Genomic DNA, 21,840 nt, shown 5'->3' on the forward strand with positions numbered 1-21,840 from the left:
GGATTCCATGGTTTACACGTAATTATTGGAACAATCTTTTTATCAACATGTCTACTTCGACACTCAATAAATCAATTTTCACCAAGACATCACTTTGGATTTGAAGCAGCAGCATGATACTGACACTTCGTAGACGTAGTATGATTATTCTTATATATCTCTATTTATTGATGAGGTAGATAATTGTTTTTCTAGTATAAATAGTACATTTGACTTCCAATCAGAAAGCTTGATATAAATCAAGAAAAACAATTCTAATTCTATCAACAAGAGTTTTCATTAGATTTATTATTCCAATAATTGTTATAATCCTGGCAACAACACTATCAAAAAAATTCATTAATGATCGAGAAAAAAGATCACCATTTGAATGTGGGTTTGATCCAAAAAGATCAGCACGAATACCATTCTCAATACGATTCTTCCTAATCGCAGTAATCTTTTTAATTTTTGATGTAGAAATTGCACTAATTCTACCAATTGTAATTATTTTTAAAACTTCAGACATTATAATCTGAACAGTATCAACAATATTTTTTATTCTAGTTCTATTAGGAGGACTATACCATGAATGAAACCAAGGAGCATTACAATGAGCAGAATAAAGGGTTGTAGTTAAATATAACATTTGGGTTGCATTCAAAAAGTATTGATATTATCAATCAACCTTAAATAGAATAAGAAGCGAAATATTGCAGTCAGTTTCGACCTGGAAGATTGGTATGTACTACCCTTATTCTTATTAATTGAAGCAAAAAAGAGGCGTATTACTGTTAATAATATAATTGAACTATAATAGTTCCAATTAAGGAAATGTAAAGCCAATATGAAAGCTGCTAACTTTTTATATTAGCGGTTAAACTCCGTTAACATTTCTAAAATTTATATAGTTTAAATAAAACATTACATTTTCACTGTAAAAATAATATATCTATATTTATAAATACTTAAAAGTAAAAATACTTCCTTAACATCTTCAGTGTCACGCTCTAATTATAAGCTATTTAAGTAAACGAAAAACAATATTACCAAAATAAATATTCAAAAAATAAAAGTTAAAAGATAAATCTTGAAATTAGAATCATATCAACCTTGAATATAACCAATTAAATAAATAAATAATCTATATAAACCTTGACCACCAAGTAATTCACCTCAACCATAATCAAATGACTTAGATGAATAATAACCTATTTTTAAAGGAATATATCTAATAAACTTAGTTGAAAGAAAAGGTATAAATCATATAGAACCAGCAAATCTAACAAAAGAAAGTATACTTAAAGAAAATAAATTATGAGAAAAATCAAAATTAGAAATAAGATAACCTAAATAAGCACCTAAAATAACAACTGTAATAGTTAAAAACTTTAAATAATAAGGTAAAGCAATCACATGAGGAATAGGAAAAATTAATCAAGATAAAAGACTACCACCAAAAACAGCAACAAACAATAGACCAATTATTCCAAATGAAATATAATAACCCTTATCATCAAAAGAAAATCTAGAATAAAAATTATTATCACCAGATATTGAATAATAAAACAAACGAAAAGAATAAGAAGCAGTTAAACCAGTAGAAACAAAATAAAGAAAAAAAATTAAACAATTAATTCATCTTAAACAAACCATCTCAAGAATTAAATCCTTTGAATAAAATCCCGCTAAAAAAGGTATTCCACACAAAGATAAACTAGAAACATTAAAACAAACTGAAGTTAAAGGTATGAAATTAACAATTGATCCTAAAAAACGAATATCCTGAGAATCCTTCAAATTATGAATTATTGAACCTGCACATATAAATAATAATGCCTTAAATAAAGCATGAGCCAATAAATGAAAAAATGCAAGCTTTGGATAACCTATAGCCAAAATTCTTATTATTAAACCAAGTTGTCTTAAAGTAGAAAGAGCAATAATCTTCTAATAAATCAAACTCAAAATTAGCGCCCAATCCAGCCATAAATATAGTTATACAACCAATTAAAAGTAAAAATCAACCACAATTATAAGTAGCCAATATTGGTCTAAAACGAATTAATAAATGAACACCAGCAGTAACAAGAGTAGAAGAATGAACTAAAGCAGAAACAGGAGTAGGAGCTGCTATAGCAGCAGGAAGTCATGAAGAGAAAGGAATCTGAGCTCTCTTAGTTATAGCTGCTAAAACAATTAATATAGTAATGAGCTTTATTTCAAAAGAATTAGAAATAAAATCATAATAATAAATATAATTTCAACCACCAAAATTTAACATTCATGCAATAGAAATTAAAATAGCAACATCACCAATACGATTAGAAAGTGCAGTTAATATACCAGCACTATAAGATTTTACATTTTGATAATAAATAACTAAACAATAAGAAACTAAACCTAAACCATCTCAACCTAATAAAATTCTAATTAAATTAGGACTAATAATTAAAAAACCTATAGAAAGAATAAATATTAAAACAATAATAATAAAACGATTTATATTCTTTTCACCAGATATATAATCCTCTCTATAATAAATAACCAAAGAAGAAATATATATAACAAAAGATATAAAAATAAGAGATATTCAATCCAAAATTAAAGTTATAACAACTATAGAACCATTTAAATTGAAAAGCTCTCACTCAACAAAAACTCTATAATCAATTATTAAATAATAAATACCTAAAATAAAAATTATAGTTCTCGAAATAAACAAAGAAAAAAAACTCAAAGAACAAATAGAAAATAAATTCACAGCCCAAGATGAAAAACTTCATATCATTGATTCCACAAAACAATATTTTTAATTAAAATACTTAAGCAAACTAAACAAAGAAATATTCACCCTTTAAACAGAGAATATTTAAAGGCAATCAATGTAAAAGTAAAAGATGATATTCACGAATATAACCAAGAGAACAAGTATAAACACCAGAATAATAATTCCCATGCTGAGAATAAGAATATATATACAAAGTATAAACAGCTCTAAAAAAAGATAAAAAAATCAAAGCAAAGAATCTAAAAGAAGATCAAGATATAATTCTATTTAATAATCTAATTTCACCTACCAAATTTAAAGAAGGAGGAGCAGCCATATTTGATGATCTCAAAAGAAATCATCATAAAGCCATTCTTGGCATCAAATTAATTATACCCTTGTTAATTAATAATCTTCGTCTACCTAAACGTTCATAAATAATATTAGATAAACAAAATAAACCAGAAGAACATAAACCATGACCAACCATTAGAGAAAGAGAACCTACACAACCTCATCAATTCATAGTCATCAATCCACCAATAACCATTCTTATATGAGCAACAGAAGAATATGCAATTAAAGACTTTAAATCAACCTGACGAAAACAAATAAATCTTACAATAACACCCCCAGATAAACCTAAAGACAATCAAAAATAATTAAACTTTAAACCCAAATAAGAAATAACCTTTATAACACGAAAAATACCATAACCACCTAACTTTAATAAAACACCAGCAAGAATTATTCTACCTGTAATAGGGGCCTCTACATGAGCCTTAGGAAGTCATAAATGAACCAAAAACATAGGTATCTTAACTAAAAAAGCCAAAATTATAAATACATAAAACATAAAATAATAAGAACCAAAATCAACCAATAAAGGAAAATATAAAGTATTAGAAAAATCAGAAACCTTAAATAAAACTAATAATAAAGGTAATCTAGCAACCAAAGTATAAAAAATTAAATAAACACCAGCCTGCAAACGCTCAGGTTGATAACCCCAACCCAAATTTAAAAGTAAAGTAGGAACTAATCTAGCCTCAAAAAAAATATAAAAAGAAAGAAGACTTAATCTAGCAAATGAACAATAAAGCATAATTATTAAAATCAAAACCATAAAAACAAAAAAATTAGAATGATATGAACTTAAATAAACTGAACCTCTAGCAGTGATTATTAAAGAACAAATCCAAAAACTAAGTAAAATTAAACTAAAAGAAAAATAATCAATACCAAAATAATATCTAATTATATTCAAATCAGCATATGAATAAACACAAATTATAAAAACAAAACCCGACAGAAACATTAAAGAATGAACCAACCATCAACAATTATTTAATAAACAAAGAGGGTTCAAAAAAATAGTTATAAATAAATACTTTAACATAAAGATAAACCAAAAGAATTAAAAAAATCATTACCATGAGAACGAATTATTGAAACTAAAATAGAAAGACCTAAAGCACCCTCACAAACAGAAAAAACTAAAAAAATAACAGGAAAAAAAATCATAATCAAACTCAATAAGAAAAACAATAACTAACATAAATGAAGAAAGAACAATATATTCTAATCTCAAAAGAACCATTAATAAATGTTTACGTTTAGAAGAAAAAACATAAACACCAGCAAAATAAATCAATAAAGAAGTAAAAATAGAGAATATAAACATTAGTTTTAATAGTTTAAAAAAAACGCCGGTCTTGTAAACCGGAAATAAGTCCAGCCCCCACTTTTAAAACTTCAGAGGTGGAAAAGCTTCCATCATCGGTCCCCAAAACCGGTATTTTAAATAAACTAACCCCTGAAATGATCAAAATAATAATTATATCATTATCAAATGTAATAAATATTAATTTTATTAAATTAAGACACCCAATATCAATAATGCATTTTATTATCCTTCAAACCTTCCTAGTTGGATTAATAACAGGAACAATAATAGAAAGATATTGATTATCATATATTTTATTTTTAACATTTCTTGGTGGTATACTAGTATTATTTATTTACATTACAAGAATTGCATCAAACGAAATATTTCAGCCTAAATCAATCACTATAATTATTACATTAATAATGTGAGTATTTATCATATTAATATTAATTATTCTAGATATATCTATATTTATAGACTTTTTCAAAAACACCAAAACTATAAATATTGATAATTCAATCAATTATCAAGAAATAACAATATCTTTAGAAAAATTATATAATAGACCAACATTCATTATTACAATAATAATAATAATTTATTTATTTTTAGCACTACTAGCAGTTGTTAAAATCACCAATATTAATCAGGGACCTATTCGTAAAATAAGATAATTACTAATGAATAAACCCTTACGATTAAGACATCCTTTAATTAAAATTATTAATAACTCTTTAATTGACTTACCTGCCCCAACAAATATTTCATTTTGATGAAATTTTGGATCCCTATTAGGGTTATGTTTGGTAATTCAAATCGTAACTGGACTATTTTTAGCTATACATTAAACATCAAATATTCAAATAGCATTCAGTAGTGTAGTACACATCTGCCGAGACGTAAATAATGGTTGAATTATCTGAACCTTACACGCAAATGGAGCATCTATATTTTTTATTTGTATTTACTTACATGTAGGATGGGGAATTTACTATGGATCTTATATATATATACATACCTGAATAATTGGTACAGTGATTTTATTTTTAGTTATAGCAACTGCATTTATAGGATATGTCTTACCCTGAGGCCAAATATCTTTTTGAGGTGCAACAGTAATTACTAATTTATTATCAGCAATCCCATACTTAGGAACAGATTTAGTCCAATGAGTATGAGGAGGATTCGCTGTTGATAATGCAACATTAAATCGATTCTTCACATTCCATTTTGTATTACCATTTATTATTGCTGCTATAGCAGCAATTCATTTATTTTTTCTGCACCAAACAGGATCTAATAATCCTCTTGGACTAAATGGGGATATTGAAAAAATTCCATTCCATCCATACTTTACCTTTAAGGATTCTATTACATTTGTAATAATAACATCATTATTAATTATACTATGTTTAATTAATCCTTACCTATTAGGAGATCCAGATAACTTTGTACCTGCCAACCCATTAGTAACACCAGTTCACATTCAACCAGAATGATATTTCCTATTTGCATATGCAATTCTACGATCTATCCCTAATAAGTTAGGAGGTGTTATTGCATTATTTTTATCAATTAGAATCTTAATAATTTTACCATTTTATAATAAAACACCATTCCGAGGCATTCAATTTTACCCTATTAATCAAATTTTATTCTGAATTATAGTAGTTGTTGTATGCTTACTAACGTGAATTGGTAAACGACCTGTTGAAGAACCTTATATTATAACAGGTCAAATCTTAACAATTATTTACTTCACATATTTCTTAATTAATGTCCATGTCGCAAACGCATGAGATAAATTAATTAAGGAATAAAGTTAATTAGCTTAGGAAAAGCATATGTTTTGAAAACATAAAATTAGAAGTTTAACTCTTCTATTAACTTTTCTCAAAAAATTTCACTAAACAAATGAGATAAATAAAATCTTTAAACCAACAAAGAAAATAAAAAAATTCAAAGATAAAGGTAAAAGACTTTTTCAAGCTAAGTACATTAATTTATCATAACGGAACCGTGGTAATGTTCCACGAACCCAAATAAAACCAAAAGATATAATAGCAAGCTTAATAAAAAATATAAAAGAATAAAAATCACCGCCCAAAAAAATTAAAGCCAATAACATTCTTATGAAGACAATTCTAGTATATTCAGCTAAAAAAATTAAAGTAAAACCACCCGCACCATACTCAATATTAAATCCTGAAACTAACTCAGATTCCCCTTCAGCAAAATCAAAAGGAGTACGATTAGTTTCAGCTAAGCAAGAAGCAAAACAAGCTAAAGCTAAAGGAAAAGAAATAATAATAAATCACCAATAAAGCTGATAGTTTATAAAATCAAACATATTAAAACTACCAATTAAAATAATTAAAGACAATAAAATTAAAGCTAAACTAACTTCATAAGAAATTGTTTGAGCAACAGAACGAAGAGAACCTAATAATGAATAATTTGAATTAGAAGATCAACCAGCAATTATAACAATATAAACACCTAATCTAGTACAACATAAAAAAAATAAAAATCCATAAGAAAAAGAACACATATAAGTTAAATAAGGAAAAATTACTCAAACGGCTAAAGAAATCATTAAATTAAAAACAGGGGAAAAATAATAAAGTAGGTAATTAGATATAATAGGAATTGGCTGCTCCTTACAAATTAACTTAATAGCATCTCTAAATGGCTGAGGAATTCCAACAAAACCTACCTTATTTGGTCCCTTTCGAATCTGAATATAACCTAAAACCTTATGCTCTAATAAAGTTAAAAAGGCAACACTAATTAAAACACAAATAACCAATAAAAGAAAATTCAAAATAAATATAAATAAATCATAAAGTATCAATACTATTTGTTGAAAAAATCTACATAAATGAATTCTAAATTCAACACATTAATCTGTCAAAATAGTAAATAAATTAATATTAATCAATATAACAAAAAATATTTTAACCATATGGTCCTTTCGTACTAATATGGATTAACAATCTTAGGATAGAAACCGACCTGGCTCACGCCGGTCTGAACTCAGATCATGTAAGAATTTAAAGGTCGAACAGACCTAATCATTGGGCTCCTGCACCCAAAATTTTTCTTAATCCAACATCGAGGTCGCAATCTGCTTTGTCGATATGAGCTCTCAAAAAGTTAAATTCAAAAATTTATTAAGAGACAGTTGATTTCTCGTCAAGCCATTCATTCCAGCCACTAATTAAGAGACTAATCATTATGCTACCTTTGCACGGTCAAAATACCGCGGCTCTTTAAAAATACGCTCAGTGAGCAGGCCAGACCTCAAAATATAAACAAGAGGACATGTTTTTGATAAACAGGCGGCAATCAATTTTGCCTAGTTCCTTATAATAAGTTCACAAGGTAAAAATTTCATACAAATAAATATACTAATTCTATCATTATTACAAAAATTTTAAAATTAAATTAATAATCTTAATAAAAAACCTAAAATATTTATAAAATCAAAATAAAAAATAATGAACTAAAACGTAATCTTAAAGATAGCTGGTTTAAAGCTTACTATTAAATTTCTATAAAATAAATTATAGGTTATTAACTTCAAAGCTTATCCCTTAAAGAATAAATAAGTTAATATTTTTACTTAAAAAATTAAATAAAAACAAATAACTTTAAAAAATTAAATTTTTTCTTAAGAAACTAGATATCTTGGGAAACGATTAACATCTCATTTCTATAAATAATTTAATAATAATTATGATACATTAACTATAAATTATTTATAAATCAACCCAAATCGAGACAAGTAAAATAAATACTAAAATTTTGATAAAACCTGATACAAAAGGTACAATAAATAAAATCTACTTAAAAAAATTTAAAATAATATTTCATAAAACACTTACATTACCAATAAACTATAATTTAAAAAATCAATTCTATAAAATATACTAAGACAAAAATACAATAAAATTATTTATATTAAATAATTAAATAAACAAAAAATAAATATAATAAAATAAATAATCAAGATATCCTGATTTGCACAGAAAAATTTTCAGTGTAAATGAAACACTTTACTAATAAGTTATATCTTGAAACTCTTCCTAGATACACTTTCCAGTACATCTACTATGTTACGACTTATCTCATCTAAATTGAAGCTACTTTAAAATAAAATAGAATAATCAATAATGAGAGCGACGGGCGATGTGTACACATCTCAGAGCCAATATCAGTTAAATTAAATAAATTAAATTCCTATCAAATCCACCTTCATTAACAGTATTTCACTATCAAATCCGTTATAAACAAAAATCTATTGTAACCCACCTCCTCTTAACTATAAGCTGCACCTTGACCTGAAATATTTTATAATTATAAATCTTGAGAATTATAACTCTAAAAAGATTCTCTGATAACGGAGATATACAAACAAATAAATGAAGTAGAGTAAATCGTGTATTATCAATCATGGGGTAGGTTCCTCTGAATGGAATGAGATACTGCCAAATTCTTTGGGTTTAAAGACCTTAACTAATAGTACCCTGGTAAATATAATTAACATTTAAAATAATAGGGTATCTAATCCTAGTTTATTATTCAAATTTCACAGATTCATAAAAAGGGCCACAAATAAATTTTAACATTTCACCTTACAAATTTATATTTCAACCCTAATAATATAAACAACTGTTTTAACCAATAATATTCACTTGTATCAATCGTATAACCGCGGCTGCTGGCACGAATTATGCCGATACTAAATCAATTGCTAAATCCAAAATCACTTGATAATTAAATCAAATTACTGCAAAAAGAACATTTAGTCTAACAAAACTTACATATAATACAAAGAAAAAGTGAATAAACAAGCAAGAATAAAACTTTTAAAAATAAAAAATAAGAAAATTTTAAATCTATTAATTCAGGAAAAAATAAAAGATTCAAATATTTAAAGAAAAAAAAAGAAAAAAACCACAAACATTAACAAAAAAAAAGAAACGCCCCTATGTATGACCACAACAACTTCTCTATTATATATAATTAAAGATTAATACAGTTATAATAGTTGTTATATTGTTTTCTATTAATGATTGTATTACAATTCATTTTGGTAAGAATCCAAGGAATGGTGGTAGTCCACCTAAAGATAATAAAGATAAGAATATTATGAATTTAATTTCGGTTTTTATATTTCTGGCTGAATAAATTTGATTTATGAAAAATAAATTTATTTGCTTAAATAATAAAACTATAATTAATCTTAATAGTGAGTAAATAATGAAGGATAGTTCTCAGATGTTTTCTCTGACTGTTAATGATCTAATTATTAAACCTAGATGTCTGATTGATGAATATGCTAAAAGTTGTCGTAAGGATGTTTGATTTAAACCTCCTATTGCCCTATTAATAATTCTTAAGATAATAATTGTTCAAATAAAAGTTCTTAATTGAATACAATAAGATAAGACCATTATTGGGGCGATTTTTTGTCATGTTATTAATGTTAAACAATTATTTCATCTTGATGCTCCTATAACTTCTGGAAATCAGAAATGGAAAGGTGCAGCTCCAATCTTTAATAATAGTCTAGATCTAATTATTATTGATGGGATAAATTCTGTTTCCCATCCCATGGGATATTTTATTTGAATCAGCAAAATTGAAAATAATAATATTGTCGATGCTATTGCTTGGACAATAAAATATTTAATTGATGTTTCATTTATTATTATATTTTTATTTCTTGTTAGGAGCGGAATAAATGAAAGTAAGTTGATCTCAAGTCCTATTCAAACCCCAAATCAGGATTTTGATGAAATGGACAGGATCGTTCCTATCATTAATGTTGATAGGAAGAGAAGTTTTGTAGAGTTGTTGGTCATTAAAAAGGAGAGGATTGATACCTCTATAAATGGGGTATGAACCCATTAGCTTGTTTAGCTTACCTTTTTACATTAAGGTGTATGATGCACGTTAGTTTTTGATACTAAAGGAGGTAGTTTAATTCTATCTTATGTAATTTTAATGAAGGTAATTTTATTTACTTTATTTACCCTATCAAGGTAACCCTTTAATCAGGCACTTCATTTATTTAATATATAAATCGAAAGTTTTTTTATGAAATTCTTTTATGTATTATTTTGTTTAATTAGGATTAATTTATCCTGCTCATTTTATTTTTTTATATATATATATAATAAATAATTTATATTAATATATTACATTTAATAGAAATTAAAGTATTATAAGTTCATCTTACCATTATCAATTGATTATTTTAATGCAATTATTTACCTAGGATTATAGCTACTTATGTTTTTAGCTTAAAATAGGTTATTATAATATAATATATATAATAATATGTAATTTAATATTTAATATTATTATAATTGGATATAATAAATAAAATTATTAATTTAAATATAAAATATTATAATTAATATAAATAATTATATTAATAATAATAATATAATTATGTAAATTATCTATAATTAGATTATTTAACTAATATATATGAAAGTTAACTTAATATAAAAAAAGAATTCATATTAATAACATATTATATTAAATTACATTATTGTATAAAATTTATTTATTATATTATTTAATCTTTCATTATTTATTAGTGAAAAGAAAGATTAAATAAGAAAGAATATAATACATTTATTGCTATACATGTTCCATATTAATCTTTAATTATATATAATAGAGAAGTTGTTGTGGTCATACATAGGAGCGTTTCTTTTTTTTTGATAATGTTTGTGGTTTTTTTCTTTTTTTTTCTTTAAATATTTGAATCTTTTATTTTTTCCTGAATTAATAGATTTAAAATTTTCTTATTTTTTATTTTTAAAAGTTTTATTCTTGCTTGTTTATTCACTTTTTCTTTGTATTATATGTAAGTTTTGTTAGACTAAATGTTCTTTTTGCAGTAATTTGATTTAATTATCAAGTGATTTTGGATTTAGCAATTGATTTAGTATCGGCATAATTCGTGCCAGCAGCCGCGGTTATACGATTGAAACAAGTGAATATTATTGGTTAAAACAGTTGTTTATATTATTAGGGTTGAAATATAAATTTGTAAGGTGAAATGTTAAAATTTATTTGTGGCCCTTTTTATGAATCTGTGAAATTTAAATAATAAACTAGGATTAGATACCCTATTATTTTAAATGTTAATTATATTTACCAGGGTACTATTAGTTAAGGTCTTTAAACCCAAAGAATTTGGCGGTATCTCATTCCATTCAGAGGAACCTACCCCATGATTGATAATACACGATTTACTCTACTTAATTTATTTGTTTGTATATCTCCGTTATCAGAGAATCCTTTTAGAGTTATAATTCTCAAGATTTATAATTATAAAATATTTCAGGTCAAGATGCAGCTTATAGTTAAGAGGAGGTGGGTTACAATAGATTTTTGTTTATAACGGATTTGATAGTGAAATACTGTTAATGAAGGTGGATTTGATAGTAATTTAATTTATTTAATTTAACTGATATTGGCTCTGAGATGTGTACACATCGCCCGTCGCTCTCATTATTGATTATTCTATTTTATTTTAAAGTAGCTTCAATTTAGATGAGATAAGTCGTAACATAGTAGATGTACTGGAAAGTGTATCTAGGAAGAGTTTCAAGATATAACTTATTAGTAAAGTGTTTCATTTACACTGAAAATTTTTCTGTGCAAATCAGGATATCTTGATTATTTATTTTATTATATTTATTTTTTGTTTATTTAATTATTTAATATAAATAATTTTATTGTATTTTTGTCTTAGTATATTTTATAGAATTGATTTTTTAAATTATAGTTTATTGGTAATGTAAGTGTTTTATGAAATATTATTTTAAATTTTTTAAGTAGATTTTATTTATTGTACTTTTTGTATCAGGGTTTATCAAAATTTTAGTATTTATTTTACTCGTCTCGATTTGGGTTGATTTATAAATAATTTATAGTTAATGTATCATAATTATTATTAAATTATTTATAGAAATGAGATGTTAATCGTTTCCCAAGATATCTAGTTTCTTAAGAAAAAATTTAATTTTTTAAAGTTATTTGTTTTTATTTAATTTTTTAAGTAAAAATATTAACTTATTTATTCTTTAAGGGATAAGCTTTGAAGTTAATAACCTATAATTTATTTTATAGAAATATAATAGTAAGCTTTAAACCAGCTATCTTTAAGATTACGTTTTAGTTCATTATTTTTTATTTTGATTTTATAAATATTTTAGGTTTTTTATTAAGATTATTAATTTAATTTTAAAATTTTTGTAATAATGATAGAATTAGTATATTTATTTGTATGAAATTTTTACCTTGTGAACTTATTATAAGGAACTAGGCAAAATTGATTTCCGCCTGTTTATCAAAAACATGTCCTCTTGTTTATATTTTGAGGTCTGGCCTGCTCACTGAGCGTATTTTTAAAGAGCCGCGGTATTTTGACCGTGCAAAGGTAGCATAATCATTAGTCTCTTAATTAGTGGCTGGAATGAATGGCTTGACGAGAAATCAACTGTCTCTTAATAAATTTTTGAATTTAACTTTTGAGTCAAAAGGCTTAAATTTTCTTTAGGACGAGAAGACCCTATAGAGCTTTACATTTTACTTTTATATAGTTTTTTGTTTGTCTTTCTATATTTAATGATGATGTTTTGTTGGGGTGACATGAAGAATAGATAAACTCTTCATTATTATATCATTTATTTATGTTTGTTATTTTGATCCATAATTTATGATCATAAGATTAAGTTACCTTAGGGATAACAGTGTAATTGTTTTTGAGAGCTCATATCGACAAAGCAGATTGCGACCTCGATGTTGGATTAAGAAAAATTTTGGGTGCAGGAGCCCAATGATTAGGTCTGTTCGACCTTTAAATTCTTACATGATCTGAGTTCAGACCGGCGTGAGCCAGGTCGGTTTCTATCCTAAGATTGTTAATCCATATTAGTACGAAAGGACCATATGGTTAAAATATTTTTTGTTATATTGATTAATATTAATTTATTTACTATTTTGACAGATTAATGTGTTGAATTTAGAATTCATTTATGTAGATTTTTTCTACAAATAGTATTGATACTTTATGATTTATTTATATTTATTTTGAATTTTCTTTTATTGGTTATTTGTGTTTTAATTAGTGTTGCCTTTTTAACTTTATTAGAGCGTAAGGTTTTAGGTTATATTCAGATTCGAAAGGGTCCAAATAAGGTAGGTTTTGTTGGAATTCCTCAGCCATTTAGAGATGCTATTAAGTTAATTTGTAAGGAGCAGCCAATTCCTATTATATCTAATTACCTACTTTATTATTTTTCCCCTGTTTTTAATTTAATGATTTCTTTAGCCGTTTGAGTAATTTTTCCTTATTTAACTTATGTGTGTTCTTTTTCTTATGGATTTTTATTTTTTTTATGTTGTACTAGATTAGGTGTTTATACTGTTATAATTGCTGGTTGATCTTCTAATTCAAATTATTCATTATTAGGTTCTCTTCGTTCTGTTGCTCAAACAATTTCTTATGAAGTTAGTTTAGCTTTAATTTTATTGTCTTTAATTATTTTAATTGGTAGTTTTAATATGTTTGATTTTATAAACTATCAGCTTTAGTGTTGATTTATTATTATTTCTTTTCCTTTAGCTTTAGCTTGTTTTGCTTCTTGCTTAGCTGAAACTAATCGTACTCCTTTTGATTTTGCTGAAGGGGAATCTGAGTCAGTTTCAGGATTTAATATTGAGTATGGTGCGGGTGGTTTTACTTTAATTTTTTTAGCTGAATATACTAGAATTGTCTTCATAAGAATGTTATTGGCTTTAATTTTTTTGGGCGGTGATTTTTATTCTTTTATATTTTTTATTAAGCTTGCTATTATATCTTTTGGTTTTATTTGGGTTCGTGGAACATTACCACGGTTCCGTTATGATAAATTAATGTACTTAGCTTGAAAAAGTTTTTTACCTTTATCTTTGAATTTTTTTATTTTCTTTGTTGGTTTAAAGATTTTATTTATCTCATTTGTTTAGTGAAATTTTTTGAGAAAAGTTAATAGAAGAGTTAAACTTCTAATTTTATGTTTTCAAAACATATGCTTTTCCTAAGCTAATTAACTTTATTCCTTAATTAATTTATCTCATGCGTTTGCGACATGGACATTAATTAAGAAATATGTGAAGTAAATAATTGTTAAGATTTAACCTGTTATAATATAAGGTTCTTCAACTGGTTGTTTACCAATTCACGTTAGTAAGCATACAACAACTACTATAATTCAGAATAAAATTTGATTAATAGGGTAAAATTGAATGCCTCGGAATGGTGTTTTATTATAAAATGGTAAAATTATTAAGATTCTAATTGATAAAAATAATGCAATAACACCTCCTAACTTATTAGGGATAGATCGTAGAATTGCATATGCAAATAGGAAATATCATTCTGGTTGAATGTGAACTGGTGTTACTAATGGGTTGGCAGGTACAAAGTTATCTGGATCTCCTAATAGGTAAGGATTAATTAAACATAGTATAATTAATAATGATGTTATTATTACAAATGTAATAGAATCCTTAAAGGTAAAGTATGGATGGAATGGAATTTTTTCAATATCTCCATTTAGTCCAAGAGGATTATTAGATCCTGTTTGGTGAAGAAAAAATAAATGAATTGCTGCTATAGCAGCAATAATAAATAGTAATACAAAATGGAATGTGAAGAATCGATTTAATGTTGCATTATCAACAGCGAATCCTCCTCATACTCATTGGACTAAATCTGTTCCTAAGTATGGGATTGCTGATAATAAATTAGTAATTACTGTTGCACCTCAAAAAGATATTTGGCCTCAGGGTAAGACATATCCTATAAATGCAGTTGCTATAACTAAAAATAAAATCACTGTACCAATTATTCAGGTATGTATATATATATATAAGATCCATAGAAAATTCCCCGTCCTACATGTAAGTAAATACAAATAAAAAATATAGATGCTCCATTTGCGTGTAAGGTTCGGATAATTCAACCATTATTTACGTCTCGGCAGATGTGTACTACACTACTGAATGCTATTTCAATATTTGATGTATAATGTATAGCTAAAAATAGTCCAGTTACGATTTGAATTACCAAACATAACCCTAATAGGGATCCAAAATTTCATCAAAATGAAATATTTGTTGGGGCAGGTAAGTCAATTAAAGAGTTATTAATAATTTAAATTAAAGGATGTCTTAATCGTAAGGGTTTATTCATTAGTAATTATCTTATTTTACAAATAGGTCCCTGATTAATATTGGTGATTTTAACAACTGCTAGTAGTGCTAAAAATAAATAAATTATTATTTTATTGTAATAATGAATGTTGGTCTATTATATAATTTTTCTAAAGATATTGTTATTTCTTGATAATTGATTGAATTATCAATATTTATAGTTTCGGTGTTTTTGAAAAAGTCTATAAATATAGATATATCTAGAATAATTAATAATAATATGATAAATACTCACATTATTAATGTAATAATTATAGTGATTGATTTAGGCTGAAATATTTCGTTTGATGCAATTCTTGTAATGTAAATAAATAATACTAGTATACCACCAAGAAATGTTAAAAATAAAATATATGATAATCAATATCTTTCTATTATTGTTCCTGTTATTAATCCAACTAGGAAGGTTTGAAGGATAATAAAAAGAATTATTGATATTGGGTGTCTTAATTTAATAAAATTAATATTTATTACATTTGATAATGATATAATTATTATTTTGATCATTTCAGGGGTTAGTATATTTAAAATACCGGTTTTGGGGACCGATGATGGAAGCTTTTCCACCTCTGAAGTTTTAAAAGTGGGGGCTGGACTTATTTCCGGTTTACAAGACCGGCGTTTTTTTAAACTATTAAAACTAATGTTTATATTCTCTATTTTTACTTCTTTATTGATTTATTTTGCTGGTGTTTATGTTTTTTCTTCTAAACGTAAACATTTATTAATGGTTCTTTTGAGATTAGAATATATTGTTCTTTCTTTATTTATGTTAGTTATTGTTTTTCTTATTGAGTTTGATTATGATTATTTTTTTCCTGTTATTTTTTTAGTTTTTTCTGTTTGTGAGGGTGCTTTAGGTCTTTCTATTTTAGTTTCAATAATTCGTTCTCATGGTAATGATTTTTTTAATTCTTTTGGTTTATCTTTATGTTAAAGTATTTATTTATAACTACTTTTTGATCCCTCTTTGTTTATTAAATAATTGTTGATGGTTGGTTCATTCTTTAATGTTTCTGTCGGGTTTTGTTTTTATAATTTGTGTTTATTCATATGCTGATTTGAATATAATTAGATATTATTTTGGTATTGATTATTTTTCTTTTAGTTTAATTTTACTTAGTTTTTGGATTTGTTCTTTAATAATCACTGCTAGAGGTTCAGTTTATTTAAGTTCATATCATTCTAATTTTTTTGTTTTTATGGTTTTGATTTTAATAATTATGCTTTATTGTTCATTTGCTAGATTAAGTCTTCTTTCTTTTTATATTTTTTTTTGAGGCTAGATTAGTTCCTACTTTACTTTTAATTTTGGGTTGGGGTTATCAACCTGAGCGTTTGCAGGCTGGTGTTTATTTAATTTTTTATACTTTGGTTGCTAGATTACCTTTATTATTAGTTTTATTTAAGGTTTATGATTTTTCAAATACTTTATATTTTCCTTTATTGGTTGATTTTGGTTCTTATTATTTTATGTTTTATGTATTTATAATTTTGGCTTTTTTAGTTAAGATATTATGTTTTTGGTTCATTTATGACTTCCTAAGGCTCATGTAGAGGCCCCTATTTCAGATAGAATAATTCTTGCTGGTGTTTTATTAAAGTTAGGTGGTTATGGTATTTTTCGTGTTATAAAGGTTATTTCTTATTTGGGTTTAAAGTTTAATTATTTTTGATTGTCTTTAGGTTTATCTGGGGGTGTTATTGTAAGATTTATTTGTTTTCGTCAGGTTGATTTAAAGTCTTTAATTGCATATTCTTCTGTTGCTCATATAAGAATGGTTATTGGTGGATTGATGACTATGAATTGATGAGGTTGTGTAGGTTCTCTTTCTCTAATGGTTGGTCATGGTTTATGTTCTTCTGGTTTATTTTGTTTATCTAATATTATTTATGAACGTTTAGGTAGACGAAGATTATTAATTAACAAGGGTATAATTAATTTGATGCCAAGAATGGCTTTATGATGATTTCTTTTAAGATCATCAAATATGGCTGCTCCTCCTTCTTTAAATTTGGTAGGTGAAATTAGATTATTAAATAGAATTATATCTTGATCTTCTTTTAGATTCTTTGCTTTGATTTTTTTATCTTTTTTTAGAGCTGTTTATACTTTGTATATATATTCTTATTCTCAGCATGGGAATTATTATTCTGGTGTTTATACTTGTTCTCTTGGTTATTTTCGTGAATATCATCTTTTACTTTTACATTGATTGCCTTTAAATATTCTCTGTTTAAAGGGTGAATATTTCTTTGTTTAGTTTGCTTAAGTATTTTAATTAAAAATATTGTTTTGTGGAATCAAAGATATGAAGTTTTTCATCTTAGGCCGTGAATTTATTTTCTATTTGTTCTTTGAGTTTTTTTTCTTTGTTTATTTCGAGAACTATAATTTTTATTTTAGGTATTTATTATTTAATAATTGATTATAGAGTTTTTGTTGAGTGAGAGCTTTTCAATTTAAATGGTTCTATAGTTGTTATAACTTTAATTTTGGATTGAATATCTCTTATTTTTATATCTTTTGTTATATATATTTCTTCTTTGGTTATTTATTATAGAGAGGATTATATATCTGGTGAAAAGAATATAAATCGTTTTATTATTATTGTTTTAATATTTATTCTTTCTATAGGTTTTTTAATTATTAGTCCTAATTTAATTAGAATTTTATTAGGTTGAGATGGTTTAGGTTTAGTTTCTTATTGTTTAGTTATTTATTATCAAAATGTAAAATCTTATAGTGCTGGTATATTAACTGCACTTTCTAATCGTATTGGTGATGTTGCTATTTTAATTTCTATTGCATGAATGTTAAATTATGGTGGTTGAAATTATATTTATTATTATGATTTTATTTCTAATTCTTTTGAAATAAAGCTCATTACTATATTAATTGTTTTAGCAGCTATAACTAAGAGAGCTCAGATTCCTTTCTCTTCATGACTTCCTGCTGCTATAGCAGCTCCTACTCCTGTTTCTGCTTTAGTTCATTCTTCTACTCTTGTTACTGCTGGTGTTTATTTATTAATTCGTTTTAGACCAATATTGGCTACTTATAATTGTGGTTGATTTTTACTTTTAATTGGTTGTATAACTATATTTATGGCTGGATTGGGCGCTAATTTTGAGTTTGATTTAAAGAAGATTATTGCTCTTTCTACTTTAAGACAACTTGGTTTAATAATAAGAATTTTGGCTATAGGTTATCCAAAGCTTGCATTTTTTCATTTATTGGCTCATGCTTTATTTAAGGCATTATTATTTATATGTGCAGGTTCAATAATTCATAATTTGAAGGATTCTCAGGATATTCGTTTTATAGGATCAATTGTTAATTTCATACCTTTAACTTCAGTTTGTTTTAATGTTTCTAGTTTATCTTTGTGTGGAATACCTTTTTTAGCGGGATTTTATTCAAAGGATTTAATTCTTGAGATGGTTTGTTTAAGATGAATTAATTGTTTAATTTTTTTTCTTTATTTTGTTTCTACTGGTTTAACTGCTTCTTATTCTTTTCGTTTGTTTTATTATTCAATATCTGGTGATAATAATTTTTATTCTAGATTTTCTTTTGATGATAAGGGTTATTATATTTCATTTGGAATAATTGGTCTATTGTTTGTTGCTGTTTTTGGTGGTAGTCTTTTATCTTGATTAATTTTTCCTATTCCTCATGTGATTGCTTTAACTTATTATTTAAAGTTTTTAACTATTACAGTTATTTTAGGTGCTTATTTAGGTTATCTTATTTCTAATTTTGATTTTTCTCATAATTTATTTTCTTTAAGTATACTTTCTTTTGTTAGATTTGCTGGTTCTATATGATTTATACCTTTTCTTTCAACTAAGTTTATTAGATATATTCCTTTAAAAATAGGTTATTATTCATCTAAGTCATTAGATTATGGTTGAGGTGAATTACTTGGTGGTCAAGGTTTATATAGATTATTTATTTATTTAATTGGTTATATTCAAGGTTGATATGATTCTAATTTCAAGATTTATCTTTTAACTTTTATTTTTTGAATATTTATTTTGGTAATATTGTTTTTCGTTTACTTAAATAGCTTATAATTAGAGCGTGACACTGAAGATGTTAAGGAAGTATTTTTACTTTTAAGTATTTATAAATATAGATATATTATTTTTACAGTGAAAATGTAATGTTTTATTTAAACTATGTAAATTTTAGAAATGTTAACGGAGTTTAACCGCTAATATAAAAAGTTAGCAGCTTTCATATTGGCTTTACATTTCCTTAATTGGAACTATTATAGTTCAATTATATTATTAACAGTAATACGCCTCTTTTTGGCTTCAATTAATAAGAATAAGGGTAGTACATACCAATCTTCCAGGTCGAAACTGACTGCAATATTTCGCTTCTTATTCTATTTAAGGTTGATTGATAATATCAATACTTTTTGAATGCAACCCAAATGTTATATTTAACTACAACCCTTTATTCTGCTCATTGTAATGCTCCTTGGTTTCATTCATGGTATAGTCCTCCTAATAGAACTAGAATAAAAAATATTGTTGATACTGTTCAGATTATAATGTCTGAAGTTTTAAAAATAATTACAATTGGTAGAATTAGTGCAATTTCTACATCAAAAATTAAAAAGATTACTGCGATTAGGAAGAATCGTATTGAGAATGGTATTCGTGCTGATCTTTTTGGATCAAACCCACATTCAAATGGTGATCTTTTTTCTCGATCATTAATTAATTTTTTTGATAGTGTTGTTGCCAGGATTATAACAATTATTGGAATAATAAATCTAATGAAAACTCTTGTTGATAGAATTAGAATTGTTTATCTTGGTTTATATCAAGCTTTCTGATTGGAAGTCAAATGTACTATTTATACTAGAAAAACAATTATCTACCTCATCAATAAATAGAGATATATAAGAATAATCATACTACATCTACGAAGTGTCAGTATCATGCTGCTGCTTCAAATCCAAAGTGATGTCTTGGTGAAAATTGATTTATTGAGTGTCGAAGTAGACATGTTGATAAAAAGATTGTTCCAATAATTACGTGTAAACCATGGAATCCTGTTGCAACAAAGAATGTTGATCCATAAACTGCATCTGCAATGGTAAAAGGTGCTTCTCAATATTCATATGCTTGATGAATTGTAAAGTATAGTCCTAATAACACTGTGAAGAGTAATCCTTGTAGTGCTTGAGTATGATTAGATTCCATTAAACTATGATGTGCTCATGTTACTGTTACTCCTGATGCTAAAAGAATAGCTGTATTAAGTAATGGAATTTGTATAGGGTTAAAGGGTTGAATTCCTATTGGATATAAATAATTATATTAATTATAATATTTTATATTTAAATTAATAATTTTATTTATTATATCCAATTATAATAATATTAAATATTAAATTACATATTATTATATATATTATATTATAATAACCTATTTTAAGCTAAAAACATAAGTAGCTATAAACGTAGGTAAATAATTGCATTAAAATAATCAATTGATAATGGTAAAATCAACTTATAATACTTTAATTTCATTTAAATGTAATATATTAATATAAATTATTTATTATATATATATAAAAAAAAATAAAATGAGCAGGATAAATTAATCCTAATTAAACAAAATAATACATAAAAGAATTTCATAAAAAAACTTTCGATTTATGTATTAAATAAATGAAGTGCCTGATTAAAGGGTTACCTTGATAGGGTAAATAAAGTAAATAAAATTACCTTCATTAAAATTACATAAGATAGAATTAAACTACCTCCTTTAGTATCAAAAACTAACGTGCATCATACACCTTAATGTAAAAAGGTAAGCTAAACAAGCTAATGGGTTCATACCCCATTTATAGAGGTATCAATCCTCTCCTTTTTAATGACCAACAACTCTACAAAACTTCTCTTCCTATCAACATTAATGATAGGAACGATCCTGTCCATTTCATCAAATTCCTGATTTGGGGTTTGAATAGGACTTGAGATCAACTTACTTTCATTTATTCCGCTCCTAACAAGAAATAAAAATATAATAATAAATGAATCATCAATTAAATATTTTATTGTCCAAGCAATAGCATCGACAATATTATTATTTTCAATTTTGCTGATTCAAA

The 21,840-nt window shown here is 25.4% G+C and overlaps 1 long non-coding RNA gene and 1 pseudogene across 1 annotated transcript in view; one reads left to right on the top strand and one right to left on the bottom strand.

Annotated features, from left to right (window-relative positions):
• Positions 1 to 1,144: 1,144 nt before the first annotated feature.
• LOC126306445 (NADH-ubiquinone oxidoreductase chain 5-like) overlaps positions 1,145 to 21,840 on the bottom strand; it is a 325,608-nt pseudogene continuing 304,912 nt past the window's right edge.
• Positions 7,391 to 21,840, top strand: part of LOC126306477 (uncharacterized) — a 254,518-nt gene continuing 240,068 nt past the window's right edge. The window contains exon 1 of the long non-coding RNA XR_007553547.1: positions 7,391 to 7,537. This is a non-coding gene — a long non-coding RNA (uncharacterized LOC126306477). The remainder of the gene's footprint in view (positions 7,538 to 21,840) is intronic.

Source organism: Schistocerca gregaria, unplaced genomic scaffold (genome assembly GCF_023897955.1).
Source record: "Schistocerca gregaria isolate iqSchGreg1 unplaced genomic scaffold, iqSchGreg1.2 ptg000333l, whole genome shotgun sequence".
In the NCBI taxonomy this organism is placed as follows: Eukaryota; Metazoa; Arthropoda; class Insecta; order Orthoptera; family Acrididae; genus Schistocerca; species Schistocerca gregaria.